Source organism: Fukomys damarensis, unplaced genomic scaffold, assembly GCF_012274545.1.
Source record: "Fukomys damarensis isolate Sample0158 unplaced genomic scaffold, DMR_v1.0_HiC HiC_scaffold_35, whole genome shotgun sequence".
Lineage (NCBI taxonomy): Eukaryota > Metazoa > Chordata > Mammalia > Rodentia > Bathyergidae > Fukomys > Fukomys damarensis.
In genome coordinates, this window is record NW_022900947.1 from 21,237,238 (window position 1) to 21,258,594 (window position 21,357).

Genomic DNA, 21,357 nt, shown 5'->3' on the forward strand with positions numbered 1-21,357 from the left:
TTAACTAGTTCAGGTGATAGTAGTGATTATAAAGGAAAGCAAAACTAAATAAAAGAAATAACAAAAAATAATTTAAAATCAAAGAGAAAGAAGGAAGAAAGGAAAGGTGGAGAGAGAAATAAAGATAAAAGAAAAAGTTATGCATATACTTTTACTGTTTTCAAAAGTTTACTTCATCTTATTTACCATACATTTTATTTATTTTTCTTTAATAATTTGACACATCCCTTTTTCTAGTATTTTTACAGAGAACAGATATAGATAAGATAAAATCAATAATTATTTTTGTGCCAAATCGGTTATCAAAATATAGACTCCAATGGTTATAATCATCATGTTTTGTTATGACATATCAATCCATGATGCATCTATTCATCATGAAGGCATATTTCAGCCTTAAACTCAAGAAAAGTAATTTAATTTTCTACCTGGCATTTACTTCAAGTTCATGTGAAAACACCTGGGACAACTGCTAGTGAATATAGTCAGTCAGTGTTAGTGTTAAGAAAGAATTGGGAAGTGATAAATCCTTAAGGTTCTCAGATTAAAAGCCTTTTTAGAGATTTCTAAAAATAACATACACAATTCTCAGATTTCCTTCCTAAGAATGTAGGGGTCAACTTTTTCATTTATACTTGTTAAATCTCTGTATTTCAAATCTGGTGTTTAAATGATGATGTGACTGTAACCAAAATTTGTCTTTAATGCAATCATATACATTTTATTTATGTTTATTGTCTAATTCTAAATAATAATTAAAATTTTAAAATCTAGCTATCTATACAAATTACCTATAAGCCCATACCTGTTGATACAGGTAGAAAAATACCTGTGTTTGTAGCAATAGCATTCAAATTCAGTTTTCAATAATCATCATCTCCATGAACTAAATCAGAAAAGTTAAATAGTATCCAAAAATTTAAATTATCATGATTTAATACAAACATACTAAAATATTGTATCCACCTGTCCTTTATCATTTATTGCCAGATACTGAACAAAAAATTCCTAGAAGCGTAATTTAACGTCATAATGTCAAAACCGTCAAAATATATAGTTTCAAATATAATTTTAAGTCATATCTGATGGTTTTCTCATGAGAAAACGCAGCTCAACTCTTAACAAATTCAGTAAAAGTTCATTTGTAACATCTTAACCAGGATCACTCACTGCTTTTTTGAATAAAAAAATAAAATGGATGTTCTCATCTATTTATTTGTTATGAAGTTTTAAGGGGTTTTCAGGTATGTACCGATAGAAATAAAAGTGCACAACATGATCAAGAAAAAGGATCAATGCAGATTTCCAAGAATTAGTGTTGTTTCTACTCTCCCTGGCTGTAGGATCATAATGGGTTATTGTCCTTCTGTGAAATATTGCCTCATCTTAGCCATTTTGGAGAATATGGTGATGTTTTTAAGGGAGGAAAAAATTGTAGCTCTGAGATCTCTGAATTTTAACTTACCTACCTTGGTGATTTGTGGAAAGACTCCTCCACTTCTATAATATAAAATATTACTTTTCTTTTCATGATAAAGAAGACCATCTCACAAAAAATAGTTGGAAGAGATTAAACCGTTATCAGTTCAGTAATGCTGTTATAGATGGCGTATACTTTTTGGTGAAGGTTTCTTTACTTTTAAATGTGCTACTATAATTTTATGAACATGTGCATATGTTTATAAAATACACAGTAGCGCCAATGAAGTTACGATGATTCAAGAAATTCTCAAATTTTCATATCATATCCATTAACCTTATTTCTTGCAAGACAGGTGGCGGAACCACTGAGCCAAATCCCCAGCATGAACCTTATTTCTAACAGCTTCAGTCTTAGAATTTTGAATGTAGCATGATAAGTAACATAAATACACTAAATTTTCATCAGAGTAACATTTCTTTCAGAAGAGCTATGTGTTCCGTGGGGAGTTTGAATATTCAAGCCATCAGCTAATTGTGCTTTATTTGTAAATCAACATGCTTTCAATTATCTGTGCTTCATTCGATGTCATAGGTTATATTTTTAAAAGCTGATTAGTTCATATTTATTAACAATTCTACTTTATGAAACACTACCATAGTAACAGGTGGCAAATGAAGTTGGTAAGTAAATCTTTTTTTACTCCATTCTTTTTGTCCTCTTCTGAGTATTTCCTTGCCGTATCTTTTATCAGTAGTGCTTAAGTCTGGTACTCGCTCTCTGCCAAGTGTGTTTTTGAGTTCGTATACTCCCTGTCCTGTCACTGTAACTTCATTGCACTCCCCTTCTGTTTCCTAATCTTTTCCCACCTGCTTTATTGTGAATGCTCTGCCAAATATATTCTCTCCCCATTCTTACAGATATTAGTTGCCTCAATTAAAAAAGCCTTCTATTGCTGTAGTTTTCTTCAGCTCTATTCTTAACTTATACTAATGTCTATATTTTAACATTCAAGTAAAGCTATCTAGTATTTATGCTCAGGCTTGATAATGAAGCTGTGCTTTCCTGTTTCCCTACTGTCTTTTTTCTTTTCTTTTAGAGTAAATTGTTCCTTTTGATTTATAGTTAGTTTTTAATTCAATTTACCCTGTTTTTCCAAGTGGGTTTAGGTAGCTAAGATCTCCAATCTGTCCCTCCTTATTTCATGGTAAACCATTGAGGAACATCAATGAGTATTTTTCAGATTTGCTAAGGAGAATCTTATTAGGAGTCAGGCATTTCATTTGGGATTAATGTGATATTTTTATGTGGCTGTACTCATTCCCATGAGAAATGTTTCTAGCTACAGCTGTTTAGAAAGGCATTAGGACTTTTGACATGCATTTAGAAAAACAGAAATCATGTAGTAAAATATTCAACAAGTTGGACATGGTGTATGTGAATAATCAAAGGGCAAAATAAAGTTAGACTTACACGAAAAAAGCCTACTTGTGGGGAATTCTTATAATCATTTTGTGCTAAGGGTTCTTGTTTACATTAAATGGCAAATCAAAATAGAAACTCTTTCCTGTTAGCAACATAATCAATTTTACAGGCTCTTACAGAATTCACCCTTCATTTTATAGGTTTCAGCCTCCAAAATTCTTGGATTTATACCTTCCCAGAGTTTGTTTTTATTTTCCGCAACTTAGTCAACAATACCTTAAATTAAAGAAATTTTAAAAATACAAGTTTTACTTTTTACAATTTCACTTTAATTTTATTTTAAATTTATTTTGAAATTCTGGAGAATGAAACCAAGTCATTCTCAACACAACCAATCCGTGTGTGTGTGTGTGTGTGTGTGTGTGTGTGTGTGTGTGTGTGTTTTATTTTTGAAGGAGGAGGCAGAATCACTGAGTTAAATACCCGGCTGTTTTTTTATTTTGATATGGAGTATCACTAAATTGTTCAGTTGTGATTCACTTGCCTCCCCCTTCCAGAATTCCAGGTCACAACATTGTTTCATGACTATTTTAACCCATTTCACATGTACAGTTCATGACATTCACGTTTGTACAACCCACCATCTATCCACAGGTATTTTCCATCGTGTAAAGCTGGACTCTGTCCCTTTAGATGATAATTCCCCATTAGTCTCCCTACCTAGCCTCAGGTAACCACCATTCTCTCTGTCTCGATGTATTTGACTATTCTAAATACATCAAATCAGTGGGATTATGGTGCACTTATCCTTTTGTAAATGACATTTACTTAGCACAGTTATTCCAAGATTCATCCAGTTGTAGTACATGTTAGTATTTCTTTTTTTTTATAATTTTGAATGATAATACCTTATGTGTATGGATAGCATATTTTGTCTGTCATTCACCTACTGGTGGACACTTGGGTGCCATTACATTTTGTCTCTTATGAATAATGTCTTCTATGAATGTGTGTGCAAATATGGATTTTAATACATTTTCAGTTCTTCACAGTATGTAGTTAGGAATGGAGTGTCTGGATCATATTGGTAATTCTTTTTTGAAATGTTTGAAAAACTGTCTTATAAGATTTTTTAATTCACCTCAGGAAATCAAATTCCTATGAGGACTGAATTGACTTTCTGTTGTAAGAAATTCTTACTCTGTCTTTAGTTACATGAATAAAATCCTGTTCTAAGCATTGTTTGACTGTGCTGCGTGTTTTGTTGATTATTCCAATAACAAGACTTAGTGGGCAGAAATATTCCAACATCTAATACTAGGCAACAGATGCTACTTACTTGGCAATAAGTAATAGATGCATGACATGATCAATGGCTAATTATGCCAGTGCTTTCAAAGATCACCAGGGGTTAGTCTCTGCACATTCACTAGTCAGGGCAAATATAGGCAGCAAGGAATGTAGTTGAGTTGCCTCCATGACTTCCAGGGATTAATCTATATTATATTTAACAAACTTGGAAATTGAAAGAGGGAAGTGGTCAATAATATAGAAAAGCAACAAAGGCATTGGAATTGTAATTTCAAATAGTATATATGTAGTTACAGAAGAAAGGCCAACTCTAAGAATGTTAATACCTGCCACCACCCAAACTATCTGGAAAAGTAGATTAGTGAGGGCAAATTAATCTACATAAACAAGGCAGTGTGTTGTGATGGAAATGACTAAGATGGTCTAGGAGAAATGATACTGGCAAAATGAAAGAAAAAGAAGTAAAAAGGAGAAGGAGTTGGAGGAGGAGAGGAAAGGAGGAGGAGGGAAAGGGGAAGGAGAAGGACGAGGAAAAAAAGTTCTCACTAAAAAATGGTTGGAGGGCCGGGGATTTAGCTCAGTGGTTCTGCCACCTGTCTCACAAGCACAAAGACCTGAGCTGGATCCCTGGTATCAAAAAACAAAAAGGGCTAGAAATCTTTTTATGACATTGAAACTGTAGAGGAAACATGACTAAAAACCAGTGTTAACTTAAAAAAGGGACAAGGCTTAGAAAAAAAATGCTCACTGTCAATTGTAAGTTTTATAAAAAGGAGAAAAACTGTTCATGTTACTTTTTGTGAATGTTCTTAAACACTTTATTTCTAAAAAATTCTACTATTTTAAACTATAACATGTAAATAAATGTTTGTTTTAGTTTTAAATTTAAGTGTTTATTGCAACAGTAAGAAAAATTTTGATGTTGACTAAAATTTTTAAAGGTAAGGGAACAATCATAACTACTATTTGTTATAAGAAACTATCCAACATGAGAATTGCTTAACTTCAGTTGCTGGAATATTCTATTTGATTATGAATTCTCTGGTGCTTTATATTTATTTCAACTATATGTCTTTGCTAATCTTCGCTTTTGAGGCACAAACAGAAATGAACAAAGGGAAGATACATGTTTCTGGTAGATAAATTCATGAAAATATATTAGCAGAATGTAGGAAAAAATTAAAATAAAAATGGCTTGAATTGCAGACTCACTTATGATCAGTGCAGTGCAGCGCAGAATATTTGGTCTTTATAAGGCATTAATATGGAAAGTATAAGTTGCTCCTCAGGAAGATTCTAACTTTCTGAGTGACTACCCTCATATTTAATATAATAGATGGTTAATTAGTGAGTAGAGGTTCGTTAGGTAGATTGGGGAAAATAAAAACTTAAATACCAGCTCAGAGGCTAGGACTTTATGGTATAGAAAGTAAAGAATTCATTTGTACTTAAAATAATGGACTCAAGGTGCATTTACTTACCTACAACAGCCTCTCATTTATCTTTAGGAAAAAGTAATATTCTATTGTGTGTAAATACAACATTTTCTTTATTCATTCATCCATTGATGGACAGTTAGGCTGCTTCCAAAATATAGTTCTTATGAATTGTGCAGCTCTGAGCATTGGTATGTATGTATCACTGTAATACAGTATATTTAACTCTGTTCCCGAGAAGGGGAACAGCTGAGTCAAATGGAACTTCTAGTTTTAATTGTGTGAAGATTCTCCATACTGACTTCCACAATAGTTGTATTAGCTTATATTCCTCCAACAATGTAGAAGGGTTCTTTTTCTCCTCTCACCTTACCAACATCTGTTATTGTATGATTTCTTGATTATGGCTATTCCTTCTGATGTGAACAGAGTTTCAGTAATGTTTTATTTTATTTCTATTGTTTATTGGTATATTAAAAGCAAACAATTCAGTTACATTTACCATTGGGAACTTGTATCTTTACATATGTCTTGGTTCTTATTTTTTCCCCATATTCCTGCTCTCCCTTCACCCTCTTCACCCTTTTCTATTTGCAATGACTTTGTTCCATTTTTTCCTTTGGTTTGCAATTTTTCTCTCCCTTTATTTCCTTTCCCTTCCCCTTTCCACTTCCTCTTTAGCCATTTTCTTCCCATTTCAAACTCCCAGTTATACCTTTTGAACCTTATTTACACTTTTAGTTTTTCACACCAGGGAACCAATTCAGAATTTACTCAAGAGTGTCCTATTTATTTCTTTTAAGAGTATGGCCTCAGTGTGCATCCATTTAACTATAAATGTTTCTAATTTCTCATTCCTCGTGGCTGAGTAGTACTCCATTTTATAGAAAAACCACATCTTCTTTATCCAGCCTCCGGTGGATGAGTATTTGCAGTGTTTTCAAGTGTTAACTATTACAAAAATTGCTGCTATAAACATGGGTGCATGTATATCACTATGGTGTGATTCTTTTAATTCTTTTGGAAAGATGTCCAGCAGAGGGACAGCTGGATCAAAAGGAACCTCTAATCCTAGTTCTCTAAGATATCTTCATATTGATGTCCACAGTGGTTGCACCAGTCTGCACTCCCACACAATGGAGAATTATCACTATGGTGTGATTCTTTTAATTCTTTTGGAAAGATGTCCAGCAGAGGGACAGCTGGATCAAAAGGAACCTCTAATCCTAGTTCTCTAAGATATCTTCATATTGATGTCCACAGTGGTTGCACCAGTCTGCACTCCCACAAACAATGGAGAAGGGTTCCTTTCTCCCCACAGTCCTTCCAGCACTTGTTATTGGTTGATTTCTTGATAGCAGCCATTCTTTTGGGGGTAAGGTGAAATCCCAGTGTTTTTTGCTCCTGCATCTCTCAAATGATGAGTGATGTTGAACATTTTTTCATATATCTCTTTACTGCTTCTACTTCTTTGTTTAAGAAATGTCTGTTCATTTCAGATGACCACTTCTGAATTGGGTTTTTGTATTTGGGGGTTCTGATTTTTTTGAGTTCTTTATATAGTCTAGATAGTAGTCCTTTGTCTGAGGAGTAGCTGGTAATTCCTTTTTGCCACTTTGTAGATTGTCTCTTAGCTCTCTTGGTGTTTTCTCTTGTACTGCAAAACTTTTTAATATAATGAGGGTCCCAGTTGTTGATTCCTTATGCAAGTTCTTGTGCTGCTGTGGATTTGTTTATAAATTCTTGTCCTATGCCAATGTCTTCAAGACTTCTATCTAATTTAATTTCCAGTAAAGAACGTTTCTGTTTTGATATTTAGATCTTTAATCCACTTGGATTTTAGTTTAGCGCATGGTGAAAGATAGGGATCTAGTTTTAATATTTGGCAAGTTGAAAGCCAGTTTTTCCAACACCATTTGTTTGTGGGCTTTTTTTGTTTTTTTGTTTGTTTGTTTTCTTTTTGTTTTTTTTGAGACAGGGTCTCACTATGTAGTTGAGACTGACCTGGAACTCACTATGTACCCCAGGCTGGTCTCGAACTCACAGTGATCCTCCTGCCTCAGCTTCCTAAATTCTGGGATTACAGGCATGTGCTACCACACCCAGTTTTTCCAGCACCATTTGTTAAGGAGGCCATCTTTCTTCCACTGAGGAAGGTTAGCTCCTTTGTCAAAGATGAGGTAGCTGAGTATGTCTGGAGTTGTTTCTGCATCTTCTAATCTATTCCACTGATCTTCAGATCTGTTTCTTTGCCAGTACCATGCTGTTTTATCACAATGTCTTTTTAGCATAGTTTCAAGTTGGGGATTGCTATACCCCCTGTCATGTCTGTGTTGCCTACAATTGCTTTTGCTATTGTAGGTTTCTTCTAGTTCCAAATGAATTCTCCACTTCAGTGAAAGATACCTTTGGGATTTCAATTGGGCTTGCATTAAATGTATAGCAGTTTTGGTAGTATGGCCATTTTCACTATGTTGATTCTTCCTACACAGAAGCAAGGGATGTCTTTGTATCCAGCTACTCTACTGAATCTGTCAATTAAATTTAGAAGTATTTTGTTAGATTATTTGGGGTCTTCTATGTTGAGTATCATATCATCAGCAAATAATTACAGTTTAACTTCTTCCTTTGCTATCTTTATTCATTTTATTTCTTTCTGTTTTCTAATTGCTGTAGCTAATGTTTCCAGAACTATATTGAATAGAGGTGGTGATAGTGGACATTTATTTCTTACTCCTAATTTTAGCATGAAAGTTTTCTGCTTTTGATCGTTTAGTATAATATTGGTTGTTGGTTTTTTATAGCCTTTATCAGGTTGAGATAAATTCCAATTTTCTGTAGGGATTTATCATGAATGGGTGTTGAAATTTGTGGAATGCTTGCCCTGCATCTATTAAGAAGACTGTATGGATTTTTTCCTTGACTGTGTTAATATAGTGTATTACATTTCTTGATTTACATATGTTGAACCATCCTTGCATTTCTAGGATAAATCTAACTTGGTCAGGATGTATGATCTTCTTGATGATTTTCTGTATTCTGTTTGTCAGTATCTTATTGAGGATTTTTGTATCTATGTTCACTATGGAGATTGGACTGTAGTTCTCTTTTATGGTCGGGTCTTTCCTTGTTTGTGGGATCAAAGTAATACTTGCTTCCAGAAATGAATTTGGAAGTGTTGCTTCCATTTCAGTTTCATTAATGACTTTAAAGAGTAGTGGCAAGCTGGGTGTGATTTTAAACTCCTATAATCCCAGCAGTTGGGAGGCTGAGGCAGGAGGATTGTTGTGAGTTTGAGACCAGCCTGGGCTACATAATGATTTCCAGGTCAGTCTACAATACATAGTGAGACCCTGTCTCAAAAAAAAAAAAAAAAAAAACAAGTAGTGGTGAATGTTCAGCAGTGAAGCCATCAGCACCAGGGCTTTTCTTTGTTAGTAATGTTTTAATTACATTTTCAATTTCACTGAATGTAATTGGGGTGTTTAGACTTTTTATATCTTCTTCATTCAACTTTGGAAGTTCATATGTATCTATGAATCTGTCCATTGCTTCTGTATTTTCAATTTTATTAGAGTACAGCTTTTTGAAGTAGGTGTTGATGATCAACTGGATTTCTGGTGGATCTGTTGTGACTTCAACTTTTTCATTCCTAATTGCATGAATTTGAGCCTTTTCTTTTTTTTATTTGATAATGTTAGCTAAGAGTTTATCAATTTTATTCATTCAAAAAACCTTCATATCATCTTAGCATCCATTGCATTAATTTTCACTCTGACCTTTATAATTTCCTTCCTTGTATGAGCTTTTGGTTTGTCTTGCTCTTCTTTTTCTAGAAGCTTAAGATTAATCATTAGGTTGTTTATTTGAGCCCTCTCTGTATTTGTAGTATGGGCATTTACTTCTATGAATTTCTTTCATAGAGCTGCTTTCACTGTGTCCCATAGATTCCTGTATACTGATTTTCTTGTCTGGATGATCAATTTGTTTCAGTGGAGTTTTGAGGGCCCCTACTACAATTGTATTAGTGCTCATTTCATTTTTCATGTACATTAATACTTGTTTTGTATAATTGTGGCATTATTAATCAGTGTATATATATTTATAATTATCATTTCTTCCTATTGTATTTTTCCTTTTACAAGGATGTGGTGGCTTTCTTTGTCTCTCTTACTTAATCTTGCTTTGAAATCTATTCTGTCTGCAAATAAGATAGGTACCTCCACTTTTTTCCCAGCTCTTGTTACATGGAGAACTGTTTTCCATCCTTTTACTCTCAGTCTATGAATTTCATTGTGGATTAAGTGGGTTTCTTGTATACAGCATATTGTTGTATTGTGCTTCTTAATCCATTCTGCCAGCCTGTTTCTTTTGACTGGTGAATTGAGACCATTACCATTAATGGTTATAACTGTTATGATTTGACTTTTCATTGTCATGTTATTTTGCTGTTGTTGTATCTCTTGTTTTTATTTTTCCCTCTCTCCCTTTAGTTTCTTGCCTTGCTTGGTGTATTGGCTCTATTGGCACTTATGGAGTTGTGGCCTTTATTTTCTTTTACCAGGATATTGTTTAGAAGTATTTGGAGTGCCAGTTTGGTATTCATGAAATTGCACAGGTGTTATTTGTCATGGAACTGTCTTATTTCCCCATAAATTTTGAAAGATAGTTTAGCAGGATATATCAGTCTAGGTTGGAAGTTATTTTCTTTTAGGACTTGAAATACCTCAATTCAGTCTCTCCTTGCCTTGACCATTTGTGCTGAAAAGTCTGCTGTGATTTTCATGGGCTTTCCTTTGCATGTGATTTGTTACTTTTCACTAACTGCTTGTAGCATTTTGTTCTATGGGTTTCTAGGATTTTGATTATCATATGTCTAGGTGTAGATTTTTTTTATTGTGGCTAGTTGGATGCTTATATGCTTCATTTATGTCAAATTCTTCCCCTCTGTTTGGGAAGTTTTCTGTGAATAGTTTGTTGTTGTTGTTGTTGTTGTTTTTATGTCATTTGTACTTTCTCCTGCTACTACATGGATTCCTATCAGTTTTATATTATTCTTCTTTGCATCATCTAAGAGTTGCTATGAGGAAAAAAAACAGTTGTTGAATTGATTTCTAATAATTCCTTACTGTTTTTAAGAGATCTCTCTTTTCATGTTCACTGACCACAATCCTATCTTCTATATCTGAAATTCTATCTTCACATTCAATCGTTCTACTGCAAATGCTTTCTATTGTGATTTTAATGTCTGGGATATCTGTTTGAATCTATTTCATTGATTTCATTTCTTTCCTATCTTGGGCATTCAAGGTTTCCATCATGGTCCTGACTTCATTTACTTTTTATCTGTTTCTGTTATATAGTCTCTAATCACATCTTTCATTCTTCTCACCATCTCTGTGGTTATCTGGGAAATTATTTCTGTTTTGAATGTTTCTTGAGCCTCATTTATCTATTTTGTTATGTCCTGTGCTATAGGTTCAGGGTATCCAAATGGTTGACTGTGAGACTTTTCTGCATCATTTCCCCAGAGTTTACCGTTGGTGAGATGGAAGCCTGTGCTTTGTTTAAAGGTTTTCTTATTTCTATTTTTGTCATTGGTACTGTACTTGGTTTTATTTCTGGGTTAATACTTCTTTGATCTTTCAGATAAAGCTGGCCTTTAGGTTTTGAGTATCTAATGAGTCTGAGGAAAACTCATTTTCATTTATACCAGGGAGGAAAACTAATTAGATCAATCAAAACACGTTAGCCCAAGTGATACAATCAGAAACATAATACATCAAGCACAGCATAGTAAAATGACAATTTGTGGTAATCATTAATCTATCACTTTTAACCATGTGAATTAAATCAAAATCAATGACCAACCAAAAATATGTTTATAGTGAATAAACTCTTCAACATAGCATATTTACTTGCCAGGATAGGGAATAGGAAGAAATGGAGAGGGAGGAATAGATAGATAGGATAGAGGAAGGTTAGAAGTGAGGTCACAGGGCACAGGAAGATCACACAAACACTAGGAAGCTGTTGAAGAAAAGACAGAACAAAATATACACAAGAACATAACAAACTAACAGCAATAGGAAGGCTAGAGACTGTAATCACTTTCTTTTAAAACTAATAGCAATCGAGAGAAGAAAAAAAGAAGCAAAGTAAAAGAAAGCAAATAAATTCAAATTAAGATAGGAACAGGAAGAAAAAGGAAGTTAAATTAAGATCAAGGTGGGAGAGAGTCAGAGACCGAGAGAGAGAAAGAGAGAGAGAAAGAAAGAAAAGAAAAAGATTAAAAGTAAAAAATGAGAAAAGAAAAAGATAAATTTTTAAATGATTAAAGATAAGAGAAAAATACTACTTTGAAAATAAAAAATACAAGTAGAAATAGAAGGCCTCCTTCAGGGTATGCCTCTGTTTACGCAATAATTAGCATGGGCAGGAGCAGGCAGAGCTCAGTTAATTAGTCTCAGCAAGCCAGCAACTGTCTCCTGAGGTCCAGGATGATTTCTGTCTGCAAGGCCCAAGTTCATATCTCTGACCTCCTGCTGTGTTGAACTATGCAATGCTCTACCTCAGGTTCCAGTTGTCTTTCCCCTGAGGTTAGACCAAGTTCCACTGTGAGGTGCTGCTCCCCCCAACTTGCCAACTATCATGGTGTGGTGTGTTTTCATCACAGAGATTTTCTTCAGTTTTCTATCTGGCTTCAATTTTCATCTAGGAGTTTCAGAGAGGCCCTCTTTCTCTTGCTCATCGTGGGGTGGGGTATGGACATCACTGTGTTGGAACCCATTTGACTGGGCTTCTCTTCTGAATTGGGTTAAAGAGGCGGGCCTACCAGAGGGTCTCACACTGCTTCTGTGCTCCATGCCAAAGAGCTCAGTGTTGTTTTAATTTCTAGTTCCCTAATATATAGTAATATTGACCATTGCTTTATGTATTTATTGGCACATAAATAAAATAAATCAGACACATAAGTTTAAGTATTGCATGGTTTCTCTTATATGAGAAAATCAAAATATAAAGAGCAAATTTAAAGATAAATAATAGGAAGTAGAGAGACAGATCTTTCTCAAATAAGAAAAAGAGAAAACATGGGAGTTGGGGGTGAAGAAAGGATTGATGATGACAAAAGAATTAGGATGTGTTTTGTACATGTACCAACTCCTGATAAAGAATGTAAACATTAGATACTGCAAATACATATTAATAGAAAGACTTTTAAATGGAATTTATTTGCAGTAGCTTAGAAAGGGGCCTTATGAAATTACTGCCTTGTGATTAATGATCAAGAAATCTGAACACAAAAGATTGAAAAATTGAAGAACCATTGACAAAGTAGCAAATTGGGAGTTTAGCTATGCAGACACTTGATGGTAAGATTTTCATAAACATTGTTCAATAAAATCTAAAAGAGAATTGCAATCAATGTTTATTTGTCTCGTGGGATTAATAATGATTGCTACTTTAGAGAAAAAGCTATAAACATTGATAAAATTTGTTGACTTTTGCAAGTGCCAGACAATTGAGTAGATATAAGTTGAGGGATATAAGTTCATGTTTGTTGAAGATATAAATTAATAATCAAACTTTTGAATTTAAAATGTTTGCCTGATTTGTGTCTATGTGTCCTCTCAAAGTCTCATGTGATCATAGTGGGGGGTGTTTCAGAGGTGGTTGAATCTAGTGTGTGTGATGCTGGAGTTAGCGGTATGAATGATACACACCCTAAGTAGCCTAGATAAGATATGAGAGATAGAAAGAGCAGTGTTCCTTGCATTTTCTTTTTGTCTTCTACCTACAGTGAACTGTCTCCTTTGTGATGGTTGTCTGCCATGCCACTCTGCCTTGAAGCCAGCCAATTGTGGACTGAAACCTCTACAAACTGTGAGCTAAATAACACCCTTAACTTTGGGCATTGGGTATTTTGTTTCAGCACAAAGAAAAGTAACTAATACACCAGGTTTAAAGTAGAAGTAAGAGGAAACAAGACTGTGTTATGAAATAAAACAAATAATGAGAACCTCATAAAATAAGAAATATGTAGGATTGTTTAAAATTGCTATGAGGTATAAAGTAAGCACAATACAGTATTTTATAGTAGAAATTCATGATGACAAATAAGTCAATTTGTGAGTGGCTTAAAACAGGTAAAGCATACATCTCAGAAACTCACTGAGATGAGGATTAAATCTTTAAGAGTTCTCCAGTCATTGAAGCAAAATTTTCCCCAAAATACAGAACCAAATTGAAGAGGAAGTAGCCTGCAATATATTGTATTGAAGAAAATAGTACTTATCCTCAGACAATTATCAAACCAAGTGATTCAAATCCTGATTTTAAAATATTTAAATGAAGTAAAAGAGTATTTGAGAAATGTTCATTGTTTTCTGAGATTGCTCTTTGTGTTTCTCATTATTTTTGTCTTGCTTTTAATACATGTAAATATGCATATAAAATTATTTATTCCTTTAGATATGATGGATTCAAGAGAAATACTTTAAATATAGGAAAATTTTCAGAGGAAAAATTTACTCTGTGAGTGACAGTATTAAAACAGAAAAATTGAAGTGCAATAGCCAAGATACAGAGTCAACTAAAATATCCATCAGTGAATGAATGGATGAGAAAAATATGGAACATATGCACAATAGATTATTCAGCTATAAAAGATATAAAGTCTCATCATTTTAGTGACACAAGTGCTGGAGGTTATTATATTAAGTGAAATAATACAGATTCAGAAGTACAAATGCCACATATTATGTATTTTTGAAAGCAAAAAGATCTACTTTCTACAAAAATGGAGTGGAATTGTTATGGTTTCTTCTAATTATGCCCCCAAAACTTCATGTTTTCATAGGTGGGGCTTTTTGGAGGTGTCTGGCTCTAGAATGTATAACGCTAGCATTAAGGATGTGATGTGGAGATGGATTAATGGTGTGATGCCAGGATTAAGGGTGCCACAGACTAAGTGTGAATATTACAGACAGAAAGGGGGGTGCTCCTGTTGTTTGCTACCTCACCATTTTGCTGCTTGCTGCCTTCTGCCTACCATGAACTGCTTCTCCTTTGTGGTGTCCCTCTGCTATGCCATCCTGTCTTGCAGCCAGCCAACTCTGAACTGCATCCTCCATGAACTGTGATCTACAATAAACCTTTCCTCCCTTAACTTTGGATGTTGGGTATTTTAACTCAGCAATAAGAAAAGTAATTAAGACAGGAATAGTTCTCACTAGGAACCAAGGAATGACAAAAAGAAATTAGATTAAGGTTAAAAAAAAAAACACAGATAGTATGCTGATTAGAATGATTCATACTGAGAAGATAGATGTAATATAAATGAAGATCACATTAGTCATTAATATCACCTATGGATAATTCCTACTCTCAACACACAATGTATCAATTAGAAAATTTTCCTGAAAATTTTTCTCACTAAAAAATTTTACACTGATCTCCAATGTGCACATTTTATTTAGTTTTCACATTGCATTATTTTAATAATATAAGAATTGATTATACATTTATTAATTAATACAATAAATGCATTATACATAAGTCAGTTTATTTAATAGAAGCCAGGCCCCCTGTGAATGATGAGCCTGATCATCAAGTGTCAACTTGTTTGGCTCAAAGCCTCTCAGGGAGCTGGCTGGGCACTGTCTGCATGAGTAATGGAGGCAGGATCTTGAGTCTAATTTATGCTCTGATTCCAGCCATCATGAATTTAGCAGCTTTCCTCCATCCTGCTCATCTGCGATGATATTTTTCCACCTGTATGCCAGATAACCATGAACTGAATCTTTTACATGTGAGCCAGATTAATCCTCTCCTCATTTAAATTACAGTTTTGGATATCACGTCCAGCAATAAGAAAGTTAACTGCTAATACATCCCATTAAAGAAATCTAGAAATCTATGGTTATAAAAGTATTTTCTGGCTCTAAAAATTGAGGTCCAGAATCTATTTCTGTCCACACCAGTGACTATCCTCTAGAGGGGGCTTATTAAACAGAAAGTTTATCTTTCTGGATGAAAATTCTTTTTTTTCCCTTTAGTTTAACATGAGCAAGAATACTATTAAAAGTTAGAAAAAGAATCTACAATGCTTATTTATTAAAAAATATTCTCATGAAACACATGTATCTGTGGTTGACTGCTTTGCTTTAGTGTCAGATTTTTAAATATAAGTGGAAATAACTGGATGACTGAAATCTATGCAAAGTAAGGCTAGGTCAGCCCTGTCGTCTAATCACAGGAAAAGCACATATCCTAGTCAGAAATTTGAAAGCACCTGGGGACTCTACAGTGAGGATTTTTAATGAAATAGTGACGATTTTAATGACAGTCAGAGTGAAATTTCACCAACCACAGTTAGTTTGAAGGAGAAAGGATTAGTGCTTATGTGACAAAGCTGATAAAGCCATCACAGTTCTGTAATGTAAGAGAAAATCTAATGATTCTCAATCATCTTTTTCCAATTGGATTACTCTGTAGACTTCAGAGCATATTCACAAACAGCTTCCTTCCTGATGAAGACTTTATGTATTATGTGTCAAGACAATAGATATTTCAATGACAAAAGAGACAGCAACCAGAGGTGTTGAAGCCCAGTCATGCAGAGAGAAAACATGAATGTGTCCAGTTTTCTTAACAAATTTGTTTCCTCACTGGCATCTACTACAGAGGGGTATGAGAAAAACTGACACAAACAAGGGTAGTGAATCAGAATTGATGTTTGTCAAATGAGAACACAAAAGAGATTCGCTAGCTAGGCTTTTGGCATTTACACTTAGAATTTGATGAGGAAGCTTCATATTGGGATGTGGAGAAGGAGGAATAAATATATTGAGTAGGGAAGAAAGGGAATATGAACGTCTATGCCATCAGCACAGTAATGTAATTGCTACTTTGGAGAAAAACAACTGTGCATATATTAGGAATGACTTGATGGATAGTGATAGTATAAAAGAAGGCATTAAATATTGAATCTGTATGTGGGTTGCCTCACTTTTTCTTTTCTTCCTCTCTCTCTCTAGTTCTTTCTCACACACAGAGGCATAAGAGTATACTTAAATCAAGATAAAAACTTTGTATAATAGTTGCATTTATGTATTTCTGTGTACAAATTCATATTCATTATACATCTACAATAGATAGAATTATATGAAAAGACAGTACTTATTTCATGAAAGCTGGAGATAAATTTTTCATTATCCAAGTCTAAATAAGAATGTTAGATATTAAAAATGTGCTGACAAGATTGGTAAAATTATTGTCTGTTACATATGAGATATTAGTAGTGTAGCACCATTAGTTTAATTCTCGAATATTAATCTCTAAAGCAGGAGAATAAAAAGTGCTATTCTAAGTCCAATTGATTTTATTGGACTAATATTTTCTTACATAAATTAACATTACCTGGATCAATTAAAATATGTTAATATTAAGGTATTATTTCATAGATTTCTGTTATATACACATTATTTTTTTTCCTCATTAAGTTTATTGGTACATTTTAGGGATACAGTACAGTTACATTCATCATTGGGATCTTGTACCTTTACATGACAGGTCTTGGTTCTCATTTTTGCCCCTTGTCCTCCTTTCACCCCTCCTCCCTCCCCCTTTACAAATGCTTCATTTCCATTTTTTCATATTCTCATTTTTTTTCTTTTCCCTTATTAGATTTCCCCTACCCTTCCCACTTTCCCTACACCTTTAGCCCCTTTCTTCCTATTTCACATTGTCCATTGTATCATTAGGAACTTATGTACTATTAGAGTTTATTCAGAGAAACTATTTAGTATTTACACATGTATGACTTGTTTATTTCAGTTAGGAGTATATCCTCAATATGTATCCATTTTCCTGTGAAGGAATCTAACTTATCATTCCTTATGACTGAGTAATATTCCATTTTATAGAAAAAACACATCTTCTTTATCTAGTTTCCAACTGATGGACAAATGGGCTATTTCCAATTTTTAGCTATTACAAACTGTGCTGCTATAAACATAGGTGCACATATATTGCTGTGATATGATTCTTTTAATTCTTTTGGAAAGATACCCAGCAGAGGGATGGGTGGATCAAATGATACCTCAAGTCCCAGCTCTTTGAGGTATCTCCATATTGATTTCCATAGTGGTTGCACCAATCCGCACTCCCACCAACAATGGAGAAGAGTTCCTTTCTCCCCACAACCCCGCCAACATTTGTTATTCAGTGATTTCTTGATAGCAGCCATTCTTTGTGGGGTGAGGTGAAATCTCAGGATTGTTTTCATCTGCATCTCTCGAATGATCAGTGATGTGGAACATTTTTTCATATATTTACTTGCTGCTTTTACTTCTTTGTCTGAGAAACGTCTGTTCATTTCAGATACCCATTTTTGAATGGGGTCTTTATATTTGGGGAGGGACTGATTGTTTTGAGTTCTTTATATATTCTAGATAAGAGTCCTTTGTCTGAGGAGCAGCTGGTAAAAATTTTTACCCACATTGTAGGTTGTCTCTTATTTCTGTTGATGGTTTCTTTTGCAGTGCTGAAGCATTTTAACAAGATGAGATCCCAGTTGTTGATTCTTTCTGCTAGTTTCTGTGCTACTGAGGATTTGTTCATAATATCTTTTCTTATGCCAGTGTCTTCAAGAGTTCTGCCTAATTTATCTTCCAGCAAGTTTAGTGTTTTTGTTTTAATATTTAGATCTTTAATCCACTTGGATTTTAATTTAGTGCATGGTGAAAGATAAGGGTCCATTTTTAATCTTTGGCAGGTTGAGATCCAGTTTTTCCAACACCATTTATTAAAGAGACTATCTTTCCTCCACTGAGCATGGTCAGCTCCTTTGTCAATATGACGTATGACGTAGCTGAGTACATCTGGAGTTGTTTTTGTGTCTTCCAGTCTGTTTCACTGATCCTCAGGTCTGTTTCTTTGCCAGTGTCATGTTGTTTTTTATCGCAGTAGCTTTGTAGTATAGTTTCAAATTGGGAATTGTCCTGTTACTATGTGTCTGTTGCTCTGGATGGCTTTTGTTATTCTAGGTCTCTTATGTTTCCAAATGAATTTTTGGATTCTTTTTTCTAGATTATTTTATATTTAGTGAAAAAGTACATTATCCAATCATGTTAAAGAAGACTTCTTAATATGTATGAGTGACAATAGATAAAAAAAGTCAACAGATATTCGGAAGGACAAAAGGCCTAAAGCAAATATTACTAGTATAAAATCATGTAAGAATAATGTCTAAATTAATTTAAACAAATAAGAAAACTAGAAAACAAAATTCTAGTTTGTTTGGATATGAACTCTATTAGTATTATAATCTTATTTTCCACTGTATATAACTGAAATTATTTTAGGTCTATGGAAATTCAGATCTTCCATAGTCTTACTCATGTTAGTTTTTATATTTTAATGACATGGATTTAGATAAGTTATCTATAAATCACCTCATGCCATAACATATATCATTCCCTCACTACCTCTTCTGAACATCACTAAAAAATTATCTTGGGGCTGGGCATTTGATTCAGTGGTACTACTCCTGCTTCGCATGGGCAAAGTCCTGAGTTCAATGCCTGATACCAGAAAAAAATTTGTCTTAAAAATATTGAGATCTTGTTCAACCCAGATACCAGACTTATCGTTGAAGTTCATGGTTCAGGGCTTTTCTGGAACTCCAATAAAACCATCACATGTGGCCTGGACTCGACATGTCCACGATGAAATGATTCCAAAAGCAATTTCAAAATAATTTCTTCTTTCACATCTCTTAAAATGGGAAATCCAGAATAGTGCTAATTAAGAATCCACTTGGGTTTGGGATTTAGCTGTTCGGCGGCCTGCCTTGCAAGAGCAAGGACTCAAGTGCAGTCCCCGGTACCAAAAAAAAAAAAAAAAGACTCCACTTGTTTTCTCCCATTCATGTTCTTCATTGGTCAAAGCAGGCTATAATCTACATCTTCTCCAGCCTGTAATACTGTGAACATTAATTAAACAGATTTCTACTGTCACCCTTCCTCTGTTCTTTGGCTGATACCAAAGTCTCTCAGTCAAAAGCAACATTGAGAAATTCTTACTGCTATTTTAATTGAAGTCACCATTCTTATGAAAGAGGCAATTATACAATTATATCTCTACATTTTCTAACACTTATTTTAGTAATCCTATGCTTTATTTATTTATTTTTTTATTTTTAATTTTTTTGGTACCAGGGATGGAACTCCGGTCCTTATGCTTGCGAATCCCTGAGATAAATCCCTGGCCCTCTATGCTTTATTTTAAAAATACCATTCCTTCTATTTCCTCAAAGTCTCACCTACCTCAAATCAAACACTCATTTTATACTGCTAATTGATTAGATGCCACATTAAACAACTTCCAGATAATGATGCTTTATCCAACTAAAGTAGGCCCAAAGGTGAAATTTTGCAGTTCATTCTTCAAGCTATTTTGTGACAAGCTCTGTAATGGAGACAAATATATTGTCCTTAAGGAAGAAGAGCACCACCCTCAGTTCCGTAGGGATAAAAAGCATGTATGATGGTAGTAGGGCCCCGAAGATATTCTCTTAGAGGAACAATGTTCTTTGCATTTGGACATGATAAACAGATAAGACAAGAAAAGAGAAGAGAGATTGCTATCAGAAATTGTAAAGAGTTAATTACAGGATGAGAAAGGAAAGCTTAGGGACAGGATTAACAGCAGTATACCATATATATTGATGATTGTGATCAGGGTATCATTTTATAACTTCTGTATAAAATGTTTCATCATTTTCATTTTATTAAAAATTGAATTCAGAATATTTAAAAGACTGAAGCAAAGTAAAAAAAAATTAATAAGAATATCAGGGGCAGGTCTTTCTTTTAGGTAACCATCTAAGAATAAATCTTCAATGTTTCAGTTTAGAAGTCATGAGTAATTCCTTGACATTTTACCTAAAGCTTTGGCAGATATGGAATAGCCTTCTCCTAGTCCTCCATTTTTGTTACTGTGATAACCATTATACAAAAATTAATCTAAGAAGAAGAAAGTTGGAAAGAAGAAAATGGACTGTCTGAGGACCACAAACTATAAGGAAAGAAAAGGCAGTCAGTGTTGTGCTTCCTTTTTGTTCCCTCACATCAGTGGTAAGGACTTTAGAAGCTCTCAATCAGGAAGGTAAAGACGAAATTAGCTCTAAGACTTCTCTCAGCCAAAAAGTAGAGGGAGGGTAACATCAGCAGCAACCTGTTTAATCAATGTTCACCTTATTATAGATAAACTTGAACAAAAAATGTTACCTTATCTCTCTGGAGTTTTGTGGGACTGTAAAATTTAGCCATTTTTCCAACCTAACATTCCACTTTTAGGAAATAGGCAATGAGCAGCAAATACAGCAATATAAATTGGGCTTTGTCAGCATTGCACTTTCCTTGGGCCCTTGTTTCAGTGAGTTCCAGTGAAATTTCTTGAAAAACAACTTCCACGTCCACGTATCAGCATCAACACTGAAAGAGACAGTGGGAGGAGGATAGTTATCACTGTTTCTCCTTCTTTCCATCCCAGCTGGAATAACAGCTTACACCTCCACTTGATTATAATAAATCAGAAGCTAGCAGAACCCCATTTTTAGGTGTCAGTAGCACCTAAAAGAAAGTCGAATATCTACCCATCTCAGGACACATGTATTGTAATTAAACAGAGAAACTACATACTAAAACACACTAAAGAAACTTTCTAATGAAACAGATTGATAATAAGTTAAATCTAAAT